This window comes from Aquarana catesbeiana, linkage group LG04 (assembly GCF_042186555.1).
Source record: "Aquarana catesbeiana isolate 2022-GZ linkage group LG04, ASM4218655v1, whole genome shotgun sequence".
Classification (NCBI taxonomy): Eukaryota; Metazoa; Chordata; class Amphibia; order Anura; family Ranidae; genus Aquarana; species Aquarana catesbeiana.
Genome location: NC_133327.1, coordinates 216610572 through 216627892, shown reverse-complemented (window position 1 = coordinate 216627892; position 17321 = coordinate 216610572). Strand labels below are relative to the sequence as shown.

The window sequence follows — 17321 nt, the reverse complement described above, 5'->3', positions numbered from 1 at the left end:
CACATTTCCCTTCATATGCGTTTAATTTAAGTATAGACTGGCAACCTCATTCTGCTTCAACAAAACATGGGACTTGATTTATCAAAGTTTCTACATTAATATAGAAGATGATTCCCATGGGCACAAATCAAATTCAGTCTGAATTGAACTGCATGAATCTGATTTGTGACTGTGGGGAAATAGTTCTTCATAATACTACTGACAATTTCATAGCAGAGGCCTATAAGCACAATGGCAGATGAAAAAAAAAATACAGCAGAATGAAACAGCAATAATATTGAATTCCAAAATAGAAAATTAGGTCATATCAATGTGTAACATTTTGATAGTGACCAAGATCTCTCTCACGTACATTTGCAAACATAAGGCACCCTTCTGAAGTGTAGCCATGGGAGTTGGAAGTACCAACCTTAGAACATATAGAAATTAATAATGCTTTTAAAGCAAAGTCAGCTGAAGAGCACTTCATAAGTTAAATATTTCATTTTCCAAAAAATTGCAAAGTTAAAAAAATCGCTATGACTCCTAGTTAATACCTCAGACTGTGTACTTTCCAAAATGGAGTCATTTGGGGGGATTTGTATGACATTTGAGGGACCTTAAGAAATTAAATAGGCTGTCAGTACATCAGGATTGATCAATTTTCAAATATATATACCATAGTTTGTAGATGATATAACTTTCACACAAACCAATTAGTATACACTTATTGGGATTTTGTTTACCAAAGACATGTAGCAGAATACATTTTAGCCTAAATTCAAGGAGAAATTTGATTTTATTGGATATGATTTTAACAGAAATTAGAAAATATTGTTTTTGTTTTTTACATTTTCGCTCTTTTTTCATTTATATAGCAAAAGATAAAAAACCCCAGTGGTGATCAAATATCACCAAAAGAAAGCTCTATTTGTGTGAAACAAAAATTATATAAATTTCATTTGCGTACAGTGTTGCATGACGACGCAATTGGCAGTTAAAATAGCACAGTGTGAATAGCAAAAAATGGTCTGCTCATATAGGGGGTAAAACTTTCCAGAGGTCAAGTACTTATAAGGACTGTTGGGTTTCTGAAGTGTGAACACACTGCAATCTACAGACATTTAGTGCATTATAGCAGATTATAGCACCTTACAACAACTAACGTTCCCTAAACAAAGTGACAAACTGCTGCTAGGAAATCATCCTTTTATAGTGAAGGGGTTAGCACATAAAACCTGCAATTATTGGCCATTGTAACTCCGCAGACCTCAGTTCAAAGGCAGTGGTGGATTAGGCCCCTTGCACATGGGAGTAAAAAATTTTACTGATATGAAATGAGATGCATTGCTGTTTATGGAACAATGCACACAGCTGAATAAAGATCAGTAATACAGCGTTGAGTACAGAGCATTAAAACAAAAATAGAAAATGTTTCATTTTAATGCAGTAATTCACTTGCATACATGTGTTTACTCGTCCGTACAATACTGGCAATAAACAAGATTTTTACTCGTCTATACCAAGGGTCTCTAAACTTTCTAAATCAAAGGGCCAGTTTACTGTCCTTCAGACTTTAGGGGGGCTGGACTAGGGCCATTGGGAGTACAAAATGTCCAGGTGTCCAGTGGGAGTAAACAATACCATATCTTTGGTGTCAGTAGGAGGACTAGTGCCCCATCATTGGTGTCAATGGAAGGAATTGTACCCTTTTGATGGTGTCAATTGGAGGAATAGTGCCCCATTGTTGGTATCAGCAACAAGAATGATTCCATCGTTGGTGTCAATGGAAGGAATAGTGCCCCATTGTTGGTATCAGCAACAAGAATGATTCTCCATTGTTGATGTCAATTGAAGGAATAGCGCCCCAAGTGCTGAATAAAGGCAAGCAACGTGCCGCAGTTTGGAGACCCCTGGACTATACGCTTACGCACCTTTACTCACCTATGCTCAACATTACTCAGATCTTTACACACAGTTTTTGTCCCCTTGCACATGGGCGTTACAAGTTCCTGAGTAAACATTAGTAAATTTTGACGCCCTTGTCCAAGGGGCCCTATAGTTGCAAAGAATTTGGTCTGGCAATTTGCCCTGGGACCACAAACTTTGAACATGCTGGATCCACTATGAAGTCATGGCAAACCAAAATTGTCAACAGGTATATAGAACATATATAACAATACTTTTCAGTGGTATATTTAATGGACCATAAAGGGAGCAAATACCAGAAGTTCCTTGTTAGGGTTTAACACACTTTAATTAGGTCCTGTTTGCTGGGATAAAAGCTGGGGAGCCTTGTGTATATACTGATTTATAAAATCTTTTTTTACATTTTTCCCCTGTGTTGTTATTAGCTGACACAGGAATTATTATTGTTCTTTAAAGTGGTTGTAAAGGCAGAAGGTTTTTTTTATCTTAATGAATTCTATGCATTTAGATAAAATCCTTCAGTGTGCAGCAGCCCCCCTAATATTTACCTGAGCCCCATCTCTATCCAGCGATGTCCACGAGTTCCTCAGCCATCCGGGACTCTCCCTCCTGATTGGCTGAGACACAGCAGCGGTGCCATTGGATGAAGGAATGAATGGACACACGGAGCTGCAGCTCGGCTCAGTTGCCCCCATAGTAAGCTGCTTGCTGTGGGGGCACTTGACAGGAGCAAGGGAGAGGGACCCGAGAAGAGGAGGATCTGGGCTACATTGTGCAAAACCACTGCAAAGGGCAGGTAAGCATAACATGTTTGTTATTTAAAAAAAAAAGACTTTACAATCACTTTAAGGTACAGCTAAAGTTACTATGTGATGCACAAGCCTCATAAAGTAAACAAAACATTTCTGGTTTTCCTCTTTTATTTGTGTCTAATATGCTCCCATTCCCAGACACTACAGCGCACATTAGGATGGTTTTAGAAGAAGACAGCAGTATTGTAAATCCAGAAAGCAGTGGGTAGGTCTAGATGCATCCAGGTGGTGAGTGCCAAGCTCCAGGCTTCCCGAGTTAGTAGTGACAATGTCAACAGAGCTCCCCCTGGACATTTATTCCTCTCACTGTAATGCAATCAGGCTCAAACTACATGATAGTGTAAATTCTACTCTGAATTCAGGAGCACTGCAGCACCATTGTCACACCATCACAGGAAGCTGCATTAGGTGGACCTTACTGTCAGTCTCCACAGGTATTTATCGCACTTCGCAGGGGGATTAAGAGAAAATTGTAACTGCAGATGCAATTATAATGAAGTGCTGCCGCACATATATATATTTTTATAACCAACCATAGTTCAGCTTTATTATAGACCAGCTGTCATTTATTATGTCCCCCTTGCTGGTAGAGCAGATGGAAACAATGATCTGCACCTGTTATTATGTACTAAGCTCGGTAATGTATTACCTAATTATATCAGCTATAATGTAGTAATTGTTGTAACTATTCCAAGCCTGTGTGTTTCTTTGGAACTACAGTTAGCATTTCATCTTAGTCATTAAAATAGACTTTTCTCTATATATTTGATATACTATATTGCCAGATATTACATATTACAGAGTCACCTAAACATCAACTCAGGTTGCAATGGTGTAAGCAACATACAATGAATCAAAATTTTTACATTGTAGTTAGGTAATATTAACAGTTCTGCTACTATGGCACAGCTGGCAATGCAGAGAATTGAGTATGGATATAACAATTTTTTTCCTTAGTATAATTTGCTGTGTTTATATTTCAGAGACCCAACAGTATAAATACTAATTAATGTTATTCTAAAGGCTAGACATTTTTTACCTTAATGCATTCCCAGTGATAATATCGTCCCCTCATCCAACTACTTATCTGGGTTCTCACTCGGTCAAGCTCTGTGCCTGTCTGTAGCGGCTCTCTCCCCTCTGCCTGCTCCTACAGGCCTTGCTGAGGCATTGGGAGCCATTGGTTCCTGCTGCTGTCAATCAGATCCTGAGGGAGTGGGGGGTGAGGCCTACCAAAGCTGTGCGTCAGTGGATGCACACAGCCCGGCTCGGGATCAAGCCCACAATGGTTACCTGTTCTGTTCAGGTGGTCCTGTCAGTGAATCCACCTTCCTCCTATTTAGCACGGAACAGCCTGTAGTGAATTATTTGCAGTGTTGTCACCCAACTTTAGCGCTGGTTACGCTGTCACCACTGATAAGCCTACTACTCAATGTCTGTTGCACTGCTTGCATTTACGAGGGGCCTACATATAGGCACAGTGCTCTTGAGAAATGGCATCTAATGGGTGACCTCAATCTGGAGTATTAGACCCAGCACACCCACTTTAATCCATTATATTAATTCCATGATACATTAAGCTTTGTTGCTCCTCATACAGTGTCCTATAGGCTAAGGAGAGGATTTCCACTTGCTTTGGAGATAAGAAAGAAAACAAAAATCTGATGGCATTTACAGAGGGAGAAGTAGCATATTGGGTTAAAAATCTGGCACTGAGGCTAGAGTGTTTATACTGGACACTCCTACATCACCATAATAATTAATGAATATGCAAAGATGCAGAGTACATAGAGCTCAAAAGCACCAGTGCTATCAATAAAACAGCAGGTAAAAAAAGTATTGAAAACGTCACCATTTTTCTAGGTAAATATATTTCTAAAGGTGCTATTGAGATGAAATTTTCACATGTTGGTAACAACCCATGGAATCCATACTTACAAAGAAACCAAAACAAATACGTTCAGAAATTAAGTTACATATAATAAAATGGAATGACACAGGGAAAAAGTATTGAACATACAAACTGAAATGTATTTAATACTGGGTACAAAATCCTTTGTTGGTAATGACAGCTTTAAGATGCCTCCTGTATGTAGAAACTGGTCGCATGCATTACTAAGGTGTGATTTTGGTCCATTCTTCCACACAGTCTTCAAATCTTGAAGGTTTTTGGGCCTATTCAATGAACTCTGATTTTGGTTCTTTCCATAGATTTTCTATTGGATTCTAGTCTGCTGGCTTGGCCATTCTAGCTGCTTTATGTTCTTTCATTGAAACCAATTGAGAGTTTCCTTTCCTTTGTGTTTGGGATCATTGCCTTACTAAAAAAAGTCCACCCTTGTTTCATCATCATCCTGGTAGATGGCAGCAGATTTTTATAAAGAATGTCTTGGTACATTTTTCCATTCATCCTTCCTTCAATGACATGAATTTTGCAAGTACCGTATGCTGAAAAACAGCCCCACATCATGATGTTCGCACCTTCAAACTTCACTGTTGGTATGGGGTTTTTGGGGCGATTTGCAGTGACATTTGACCTCCAAAGATGGTGTGTATTATGGCATCCAAAGAGTTCAATTTTGGTTACATCTGACCAGACTATTTTCTCCCAGTCAATCAGCAGCAAGTCATGAAAGCTGTACTTTTAAGCTCATATAGGAGACATGGACTACCTGCCAGATGGTATTCTACCTTCTGCCACCTTATTGTGTGCAGTTAGCTGCTGACTATCTTACCTTCACTTTCAAAAATAAATTGAAAGTACCATAAAATATTCTAAAATTTGATGACATAAAAAAACACTGCCTTTCCTCATGGTAGTTGCAAAGGGTCAAGCCGGTAAGTCACCAGACACTTGGTGGATATTTTCTCAGCAGGCTACCTTTAGGATTGACAGTTGGTGTTTTTTTCATTGGGAAATACAAATTGTGAATTTGTGTCAGTTGTACAACCTTTTAAAGACCCAGTATGCTCCAGTCATATCAAAATTCCTGGCAGTCATTAAAAGTCTTTTACCCAGTCTTTTGCCCAGCAATGAAAAAACAATGCTCACCTCAACTCTGGTGTTGTCCCTCACCGAAAGTCCTCTTCTCCAGTACATGGAATGCCCCTTCTGGGTTGAATGATGCCCAGCATCATTCAATCAGCTTCTAGTGGGTCCATACTCTCATAGACACATCCTCTGGGGATGCATCATGCTGGTCTGGACATTGTGCGTGCCATTCTGTGCTGCAAAACGACCAACTACCAGAGCTGAAGATGAAGGATTTATGACATCAATTGACTAGCTAGAGAACATCTGTATTTTTTACACTTTTTCAATTAATGAAATGTATTTGAGGATTTTTTTTTTTAAATATTGATTGGGTGGAGGGGTGGTATGCTGGAAATGAACTATAAAGTAAAAAGGTAACGTGATACTAAACAGAGAAGTGCCATAATTCATTCAACATGTAATGCAAGTTTTTTATAGTCTGGATATATTGACACTTTAAACATAGTTTAAGTGAGTGAAAATATAGCCATGTGGTAATGGGAAAGAAAAGGGACTTTATTAATTCATGGTTTTCCTTTAACTGCTAAACACTCCATACATTGGATGCTTGACTTTTTGTTGCCACAATTATCTGGTCCCAGGATCTTACACATCTAAACAAAAGTATTGCAGACTAGCTGCATTTCATTTAGTTTGATTCCATAACATTCAGATTATGGTAAACTGGGTGGACATACATTTCTAGAATTTAAAGCATATCTAACACAGAACCAAAAATGTAATTTATTACAGCACACTAGTCTTTAGATGAGGTGGCTGTGTTAGATTTATTTTTTCAGGCCTTTTTCTGTTATTTTGACCTAGTAATTTTGCAAATATTGCACTTCCTGTCCCTTCATGTCAACACTGATTTCTGCATTGTATCTATGGAGGAAGCCGTGGTTGTCACAGAGGCTGGACTTCAAACGAATCTGACTTTGCTTATGTCTATTACATGGTGGATTGATGAGATTAGTAATTTCCTTAAAGCGGGGTTCCACTCAAATTTTTAACTTAATCTTACCCCCTTCAGTTAATTGCATAGATGTTCAAATGCCGCACGAAAATTTTTTTTATCGCTGTAATTACCTTTATATTGTACTTTATTGTGGCACTTCCTGTCTCTCCTCCCATGGGAGTAGGTGGGTTTATTGCCTTTCCCCGGCGCCGCACTCTCCTGGGAGCTTAGTGTCAGGCTTCCCAAGATTCAGTGCGGAAACAATGATCATGCGCATGAACAAGCTGTGAATGAACAGCATTCACCGCATCCCGGAAATCAATGCTTGTGGGCTTCACATGCCCACAAGCAAGATGGAAACAGCCAGCATCACATATTTTAAGTTATTCTTCAGTACGAAAACAGACAGAGGCGGAAATATTACACCCAAACTGTGAGTATTATTTTGGGATTAGCAAAGTGTCTCAATGACCTAAAAAAAAAAAAAAAAAAAAAAGAAGATTGGTCGCCGGACTCCCGCTTTAATAAAGATAAGGTGTTTTGTTGCTTCCTTTGGGCTTACAGGAAGTGACAAGGACACTGCATTCTGGTATGATCAACAGGTATTTTCAGTGCTTGTTGAAAATGCTGTAACCCTGAAAAACTAAAACAAATGTAGCAATCATCTCAAAGCACTAGTAAGCTGCAATATATTATATTTTTGTTTTTGGGTTAAATTCACTTTAAAAATTATTTCTATATAAGCAAAGATTGGGTTTATGCTAAGGAATCCAAAATTATATTTTAAATTACTGGAAGTCTAAATCACACACAAAGCAGACTAAATAGCGCTTTCCTTATAGGTGAGCAAATAACAGATAAGAACATTTATGTATATTTATCTTGTAGATGATAACGGATGACCTTATTAGCTTCTGGGTGATCTTGCTTACTGACCTCTTTGTATTTGTAGCAGGTATATGGTTTTCTTGCTCAGACATGTTTCCCAATTGGTTGGCAATTGCCTATTATGCCAGAACGATAAGCAATGTAATAGCTACATTTTTTGCAGATATGTAAATTAGATTTACCAAAGTGTGAAATTAAAGGAAATGGTATTATTAAAGACATGTTTTAGTCATACACACATTAAAGCCCATGAAACATGCATGTAGTTTATATGTGGCTGTTTCCCTTTTTGCAAAAAACCCCAAAACAAACATACTGGAATGTTACTGCAAAACTCCAGACTATTTTTAGTTTTGAATACACTGTGGAAAGGATAGAGCTTTAGTCACGCTTTTTGCTGTGTCCCCAGATTTCAATGCACTTCCTGTCACAGTGATAATTATCAGAGAGACAGAAAGTCATGGGAAATCTCTTTAAAGGTGACAGAGAACGCAACACAATAAGAGGAATTTTGATTTACCATTAAATCCCACATCTTGGAGCATAATACATTACATAGGCTGTGTATTTCTAGACCCTGGGCACTGGACACTGGCAAAGCTTTTGAGACCTTCCCTATAACCTTACTCCACTTTATGAGTCCTTAGCTTTTTTGCAAGCAATGCAGAATAACCCAGGAATAGAAGGGAGGGTGTACTGTGCCCTATATTGTATGCCGGGATATGGAAAGAAATAGAGTAGCCTAAACTAAGACCAAGGGACTTTCAAGGCATCCGATACCAGTGCTAGAGGATCCTTTATTCTGGCCACAAACAGAGGTAACTTGTTGTTGATTCTAGAGGCCAGGATATCCACAGTCAGGGTCCCCTTTATTTCTGACATATCAAGTTGAAGATGTTGGGGTGAAGGGTCCATTTCCCTTGCTCTAGGCAGTGACTGCTGAGGCAATCCACCTTCAAGTTGTCCAATCCTGGGATGTGGACAGCAGAGATTGCCGAACAGCAAGTCTTCATCCATGAGATGATCCGGCTTTATTGCTTCCTTCAAGGCTTCATGACTGCTTTTACCCCTTTGGTGGTTGATGTAGGGAACAGCTGTGACATTGTCAGGTTGCACCCTGGCCCAGTGTTGCAGAACCACTGGTATATGTTGTTATCACTTTACACTGATAAGGAAGGAAAGACACCCCCATTGTTGAGGTTGAGCTTGAGATCCACCAAGCTAAGAATTGACGTGCTTGGCTGGACAGGAGCATGAGTAGATTGGGATTAATGGCAGGATTGCTGCAGGCCAACAAAATGCTCTGCCGTAGAGGTCTTGATTTAAATTGAATAGAACAGCCTCAAAAGCAGGATACCATGCGACCTGGAACCCTCATGGAGAATCTCACCGAGGGATGTCTTCTTGACCTCAGTTCCGGAGCAGGAGCTCTGAGAGAAAACAGTTTCTTCTCTGGAAGGAAAACCTTTGCTTGGGATGTGTCCAGGATCAGACCCAAGTATTGCAAGTGAAGAAAAAGCTGGAGAGGAGAATAGAAATTGATCACACAGTCAAAACCCTGGATCATCTGGATTGCCTGTGGATGTTTGCATATAGCTGAAAGGGAGAGTAGTCCTCCAGGGGAATATTGTCAAGATAACCTGTGACCTGGATGCTCTAAGTTCTTAGAAGGGCAAGAAGAGGTGCTAGAACCTTTGTGAATACTCTGGGAGCTGAGGAAAAAAACAAAAAACAGTGCAACAAACTGGAAGTGATTGTCTCCTACTGCAAAGCATAGAAAGTGTTGATGAGTTGGATAAATGGGAATTTGCAGATAGGTGTTTTGGACATGGACAGGTGCAAAGTGTTACCCATGTCTCAGAGAGGCAATATAGTAAACTTTGGAATTTGAAGGTATTTACTGGGGAGGAGGGGTGCTGCTGGACACAGCTATATACACAGATATATAATAGATATATATATATCTCTAACAGCTGTGTCCATGACACCCCCCCATTGCAAGAGCTCACCTCGGGCTCCAGCGGCGGAGGACACCCCCAGCTCAGGGACAGGGTGGGCGGCTCAGGTATATATACACAATATACACCCGGGGCGGCAGCTGGTGAGGACACACACACAGTGTGCAGCTGCTCCACCCGGGAGGAGAAAAGAAGTGACAGGCTCAGCTCAGCTCCTCCGCTCTCCATCCTGACAGAGCCCGCGGGAGAGGAGGGGAGCCAGCTTCGGGGGATGAGGGGGAGCGTGGAGGAGGAAGACACAGCAGGCGGATGAGGACAGAAGGGGGGCCAGAGAAGAAGGGGAGGTGATGGTGGTGGAAGAGAACACGTCAGGTGCTGGAGGAGGAAGACAAGGGAAGTCAGGGGTGATCGGTGCAGCGGAGGGACAGCCGTGAGCACCGGTCTCCCTGTATGGCATTTGATCAGCCGCTTCTCCTTCTCTCCCTCCCGTGGCTTTCAGCGGAAAAGCCATTCAGGGGGATCCATGCTCACAGCTGTCCCCGCCGCACCGATCATCCCAACTGTCACTGGACAGTGACACATGAAGTGACAGGAGCAATGAGCGCGCTCTTCTCCTGCGCGCGCACTTTTCACTCCGGCCAGGCGCGAGTGTAAAGGTGGGCAAGGAGTCTGGTGATGTCATGACTCCGCCCACCGAGCTCCGTACAACAGACCCATCCACTGAATCCAGGGTTTTACGGGGCTCCAAAGAAGGGTCTCTAAAGAAGGGGGACATATTTGAAAGGTAAGGATGCATGCATCTTTTTTATTAAAAAAGATGAGAGTGGGTTTACACTTTAATATAGCAAGGGGTCCTGATGGTATTCATTTCAGAGTTTTTAGTGAACTTCAAGGTACAGTTGTTGGATCATTAACAGACCTTTTAAACAATCTTTGCTAACAGGAGAAGCTCCCAATGACTAGCGGAAAGCTAAAATTGTACCTATCCACAAGAAGGGCAGCAAGGTAGAAGCTGGCAATTACAGGCCAGTGAGTTTAACATCTGTTGTCATGTTAATGGAATCACTCCTTAAAGAAAGATAACTGATCACTTAAAAACACAATTTGCTGGACCCAAAGCAGCATGGCTTTACTGAGGGCAGATCATGTCAGTCTAAACTGCCAGAATTTTTTGATAACACTAATGTTTTGGATCAGGATGGTGCTGTGGACAGCAAATCATTTGATACAGTTCCACATAATAATCTAATAAAAGGTGTACAAGCTAGGACTTAACCCTTGGGTGGTTCAGTGTATATGCTGTTGGCTAAAAGATGGATACCAGAGTGTGGTTATAAATGGTGTTCTTTTGGAACAGAGACCCTTCACTAGTGGTGTACCAAAGAGCTCTGTACAAGGTCCTGTTCTATTTATTCTATATGTCAGTGATATAACTAATGGTTTGGTGGGTAAGGTATGTCCTTTTTTCTGGTGACACAAGGGTGTGCAATAGTGTTGATATCCCTGGAGGTGTCTGCAATATGGTACATGATTAGCATTGCTGTAAGATTGGTCAAAGCTGTGGAAACTGCAGTTCAATGTTTCAAAATGTATAATAATGCACCTAAGGCAAAAGAATACCTTGAAAGACTAGACTGTTGGAGATACAGTGTCGGCCAGCATTACAGGGGAAAAAGAATTTGGAGTACTTATTTCAGATGACTGCAAAATGAACAAACAGTGTAGCCATGCAGTAGAAAAAGCAAATAGAGTTTGAGGCTGCACCACTAGAGGGATCACCAGCAGGAATCTGCAGCAGAGATGGCCAGGACTGCGTGGCTACACTTTGAAAATGGGACCAGACTACATAAAGTAAAGTAAATTTATTAAAAATAAAACAAAAGACATCCACACACCAGAGAATAGGTAACAAGCAAAATGCCAAAGTAACAAGCCTAACAAAATAACTATATACAATAGGGTTGATTTACTAAAACCGGAAAGTGCAAAAGCTAGTGCAGCTGTTAATGGTAGCCAATCAGCTTCTATCTTCAGCTTATTCAGTTAAGCTTTGACAAAAAAAAAACTGGAAGCTGATTGGTTTGTATGCATAGCTGAACCAGATTTTGCACTCTCCAGTGTTAGCAAATCAACCCCAATATGTGCAATATATATTTAAAGTTGTGCTCTTAAGATTACATACCCTGGCAGAATTTATGAATTTTTGCCCATTGTTCAAAGAATATGAATAATAACACACAAACTTTTCTTTCACTCATGGTTAGTGTTTAGCTGAAGCCATAGTATCAATCAACTCTGTTTACGCTTTTTAAATTATAATCACAACAGAAACTACCCAAATGACCCTGATTAAAAGTTTACATACCCTGGTGATTTTGGCCAGATAAGATGCAAAGTTGACACAAAGGGGTTTGAATGGCTATTAAAGGTAACCATCCTCACCTGCGATCTGTTTGCTTGTAATTAGTGTGTGTGTGTGTGTAAAAGGTCAATGAGTTTCTGGACTCCTGACAGACCCTTGCTTCTCTCATCCAGTGCTGCACTGACGTTTCTGGATTCCGAGTCATGGGGAAAGCAAAAGAATTGTCAAAGGATCTGCGCGAAAAGGTAGTTGAGCTGTATAAAACAAGAAAGGGTTATAAAAAGATATCCAAGGAATTGAGAATGCCAATCTGCAGTGTTCAAACTCTAACCAAGAAGTGTAAAATGAGGGGTTCTGTTGAAACCAAACCATGGTCAGGTAGACCAACTAAAATTTTAGCCACAACTGCCAGGAAAATTGTTCGGGATGCAAAGATAAACCACAAATAACTTCAGGTGAAATACAGTACTCTCTGAAAATACATGGTGTGGCTGTTTGAAGATGCACAATAAGGAGGCACTTGAAGAAAGATGGGCTGCATGGTCAAGTCGCCAGAAAAAAGCCATTACTACGCAAATGCCACAAAGTATCTCGCTTACAATACGCCAAACAGCACAGAGACAAGCCTCAAACCTTCTGGCACAAAGTCATTTCGAGTGATGAGATCAAAATTTAGCTTTTTGGCAACAACCATAAACACTACATTTGGAAAGGAGTCAACAAGGCCTATGATGAAAAAGGTACACTATTCCTACTGTGAAACAATGAGGTGGATCGCTGATGTTTTGGGGATGTGTGAGCTGCAAAAGGCACAGGAAATTTGGTCAAAATTGATAGCAAGATGAAAACAGTATGTTATCAAAAAATACTGGAGGAACATTTGCATTCATCAGCCAGGAAGTTGCACATGGGACATACTTGGATATTCCAACATGACAATGATCCAAATCACAAGGCCAAGTCGGCCGGTCATTGGCTACAGCAGAATAAAATGAAGGTTCTGGAGTGGCCATCTCAGTCTCCTGACCTCAATATCATTGAGCCACTCTGGGGAGATCTCAAATGTGCAGTTCATGCAAGACAGCCCAAGAATTTACAGGAACTGGAGGCTTTTGCCAAGATGAATGGGCAGCTTTATCATCTGAGAAGATAAAGATCCTCATCCACAAATACCACAAAATTAATTCAAGTGTGACTTTTCACACAGGGACGGTGCGCTTGCAGGACATTCTGAAAACTCCTGCAAGCTGCATCTTTGGGGCGGGTTGGAAGTGCTGTATACAGCACTCCCAAGACACCCCTGCCCATTGCAGTGAATGGGCAGTGCTTTCAAAGCGGGTTAAAATCACCCCGCTAGTGGCCGAAAAGTGGTGCAAAAGCATCGCTTAAACTGTGGTAAAGTGACGCTAGAGCAAGTGGCGATTTAGTGCTAACACAGCCACGGCCCCAGTGTGAAAGGGGTCTAACAGTTCACAAAGCTCTAATGGAATGCTTTCCCCAGCTGCAATTAAAGAAAATGAATGCGCAGGTTTATCTACAAAAGGTCACAATATTTTCCTGTGGGACATGATTTGCAAAGCCAATGATTTACTATTTCCAGGAGTTTGTCTAGTGGATGAATTTGGTTTTAGTAAATGTCTGGCCCTTTAAAATGTAGATAATCTAAGTGACAATGAAATAAACAAATACAGGCTTCTGGATAATATAAAACCTAATTCCTTTCCTTTCAACTTTTTCAAGTGGGTCTAAACCCAACCTGTCTTTTACCTTAATACATTCCATGCATTAAAGTGGAAGTCCAGTCCACTATGTTAAATATCTTTATCTTTGATATTATTCATTTTCTGGCTAGCTGATTGTTTAGCTTAAAAAGTCTAATTTAAGGTAGACAAATCAGCTTCTTCCTGTTCTTCACCGACAACGCTATCTCCCTTTATCTAAATTTGCTAAGCTGTCTTTCACTTCCTGAAAAAAGTTGTCGGTCATCTTAGACAGGCATGCCTAGTCCTGCCCAGCCCCACCCCTCCTACCCTTCACAGAACATGATATGAGAGAGAGAGAGAGAGAGAGAGAGAGAGAGCGCTTTGGAAGTATGTTATGTTTGTTAGAAACTATAAGATAGATTACAATGCAACATGCTACATTATTTTCTACAGTGTACATCCACATGGTTGTTTCTGCATGGCACTGTGTGCATGGTGTGGCACTGTGATGGCACCGTGCATGGTGTTGCACTGTGATGGCACTGTGTGCATGATGTGGCACTGTGATGGCACTGTGTGCATTGTGTGGCACTGCGATGGCACTGTGTGCATGGTCTGGCACTGTGATGAGCACGGATGGGCACTGTGATGATTACTGATGGGCACTGTGTGCATGGTGTGGCACTGTCATGAGCACTGATGGGCACCGTGTGCATGGTGTGGCACTGTGATGGGCACCGTGTGCATGGTGTGGCACACGCCCAAACGCTGTGAACGGCGGAGGGAGCTGGGGAAGAAATATGAAATAAATAGGGTATAAAGGAACATTTTTGAAAGTTTGGAAGGATACAGATACATTTCTATCACTCATTACATGTGAATAATGAGTTTAAGGCTCTGTTTCCACTAGTATGACTTGTCATGCGACTTTTGACACAAAGTCGCAAAGGATCACAGCCCATTGATTTCAGTGGCAAACATTCCCATCTATGGAACTTTGAAAATCAGCAACTTTGAAAAGGTGTCTGCACTACTTTTATGCGACTTTGATCCAGAGTGTAAAGTTGGATCAAAGCTGCACTCAAAGCCGCACTCTAAATCGCCAGACTAGTGGAAATGTAGCCGAAGGCTTGAGTGTGACTTTGAAGCGACTTTAATGGGACTCTGAGTGCAGATTTGGTCCAACTTTACACTCTCTGGATCAAAGTTGCATCAAAAGCCGCATCAAAGCAGTGCAGGTACCTTTTCAAAGTCACTGATTTTCAAAGTCGCATAGATGGGAACGGAGGCCATTGAAATCAATGGGCTGTGACTTGTCATGCGACTGTGTCCAAAGACGCATGACAAGACGCACTAGGGAAACGGAGCCTTAGTGTGGTTGCCTGTACTATAATCATTGTAGACTGTGAGCTGAGACCCCAGAGCACTTCCAGCTACACAGTTCCCCCATTTCTATGTCCAGCGCCCTTCTCCTGTACTAGTCTTCACTCAAAGCCCAGCACAGCTATATGTATATGTGCACTGCACCTCCCCTCCCCGTGTCCTGTGTGGATGGGTCTTTTTTTATTTCTTCATGAATTAGGATGTACAATGAGAGAACACTGGGCAGCAACCTATGATCAACTCCTCCCATCCTGTATACGCCCACTGGCTACACAGGAACACTGTCCCTCCCTGGAAGTGATGTCACTAGCTTTCAGTAACCACACCCACTTGTTGCTTTTAGGCTCAGAAGGAAGTAGAATTGAAATCGTGTGACGGCACTGGATACTGCAAAATGAAGGTAGAAATTTTTTTTTTCCATTTTCTGGCATAAGGCTGACCTTAGCTCACATAAATGATTGCAGGGGAGAATTTAAACGTTAGGGTGAACTTCCACTTTAAGAAAAAAAAAAGCTACTACCTGTCCCCCCCCCCCCCCATCCCTAAACACTTGAGTCCTGTCACTGAACCAGCGTGGTTGGTGCACTAGTGAGTAAAGCCATAGACTCCTGCTGCTGTCAGTTAAACTCTTGTGAGGAGAGAGTGGCTAACCGATGCTGTAGAGCAACATCCTCTTGCTGAGAGGGGCACTCAGAAGAAGGAGGGGACAGCACCGGTGAGGGACTGACAAAGAAGAGGTAAGAGACTACTCTTTGCAATATTGTTCAACATCTTATTTTATGTTTTAAAAAATTGCCTTTAGAATAAATTTAAGAAAAGATTATTTGTAATAAAGTATAATTTTGACAATATTCCTTTTCTCGTCTTCCTGTAGGATTCAGCTACAACATGTTGTCATGTTGGAAAAGACTATTCCTAGTAGCCAATGGAATGGCTCTGAACTAGAGTACCCAGAGAAATCACAGGTTTCGAGCCAGGAAAGTGGTACTTTAGGTAACAGAGCATTTTTTAGACTTTTTTTTTAGCTACGGTATATATTCTAGAATGTGGAAAGGCTGTTTTCCACAAAACATGCTGTAAACCTAAGATAAATGATTTTAAAGTGTAAACGGTAATGTGATATATTGTTTGCTAAAGCACATATGACACACAAGCGTATCAAAATCAAATGGCATGTTGATCACCATAAAGTACAGTTTCCACCTTGTTTTTGTTTGAGATTTTTAGAGACTGGATTCTCCACTACCTAAATACAGTATAGTAAACGAACCTGAGAAAAAAAAAAACAATGACACCGCTAACATGGGAAATTAAATAGCTTGTAAAGTCATTTTTTCAAAAATAATTAACAGGTTTATACTTTACTGCTCTGTACAAACGTATTGCACAGAACAGCCCCTTCCTCCTTTTCTGGGGTCCCTCGCTGGAGCTCCCGACTCCTCCTCTTCTCCATGTACCACCATCAGGAGCCACTTCATATGGGGGCACACATGTGGGCATGCTCCAAAGGCAGGCTGTGTGCGTCCATAGACACATGTTGAGTGGTACCCCCTCACCCTCAATCCATCCAAAAGATTTGACTGACGGCAGCAGGAGCCAGAGGCTCTTGCTGCTTTCTGCCAAGCTTGCGGGAGTCTGTGTGAGGGGAGAGAAGCCTTTTTAAAAAACTGCCAGATGGACTGAAAAGTGTTAATGCTATATGGCTTGATAAAGTCACATGATCTGTGACGCAAATGCATCGGGAGGAGCCGGGTGATGTCACTTCCGGTCACAGCTGAGACCGAAAGTCCTGTTTGTGAAGCTGATTATCGCTATTTTAACTGTAAGTTTGCTGATGTGTTAATAAAATACTTTATTGGATTACTGCACCATGGAGATTTTCTTATGTTACATGCGAACAGTATATGGAGGGGAGTGAGAGTTTATAAAGGAGAATATCAGCACCAGTGGAAGCCTTATTATCAATCTGGCTGGATGTCCCAGGAGAAGGATTTCATTGCTTTGGAACTTGGAGTCACGCATAAATAAAGACTTAACTAGACCTGTAGGGGGCTTTGTCTGAGGTGAGAAGCTAGGGCAAACCACTGGCACACTACAGCTGGTGGAAGCATTTGGATTTATTGGTTTCTACTTATCTTGCACAAGCACTTTGTGAACTTTTGGACTAGGCACGTTATCACATTTATTCACTTCATTGTCACTTTAAAACTGTTGCACCTTTATGGTGTGTGAAAAAAACTTCATATATTATATACCCTTTATTGTGTCTGAAGAAACGTTATTTTTGTGCACTGTCACTTTTCACATATTTGTAC

The 17321-nt window shown here is 41.1% G+C and overlaps 1 pseudogene; it reads left to right on the top strand.

The window, feature by feature from the left end:
* The window catches only part of LOC141141219 (transient receptor potential cation channel subfamily V member 5-like), a 100952-nt pseudogene extending 85001 nt beyond the window's left edge, over positions 1-15951 (top strand).
* The last annotated feature ends 1370 nt before the right edge of the window (positions 15952-17321 follow it).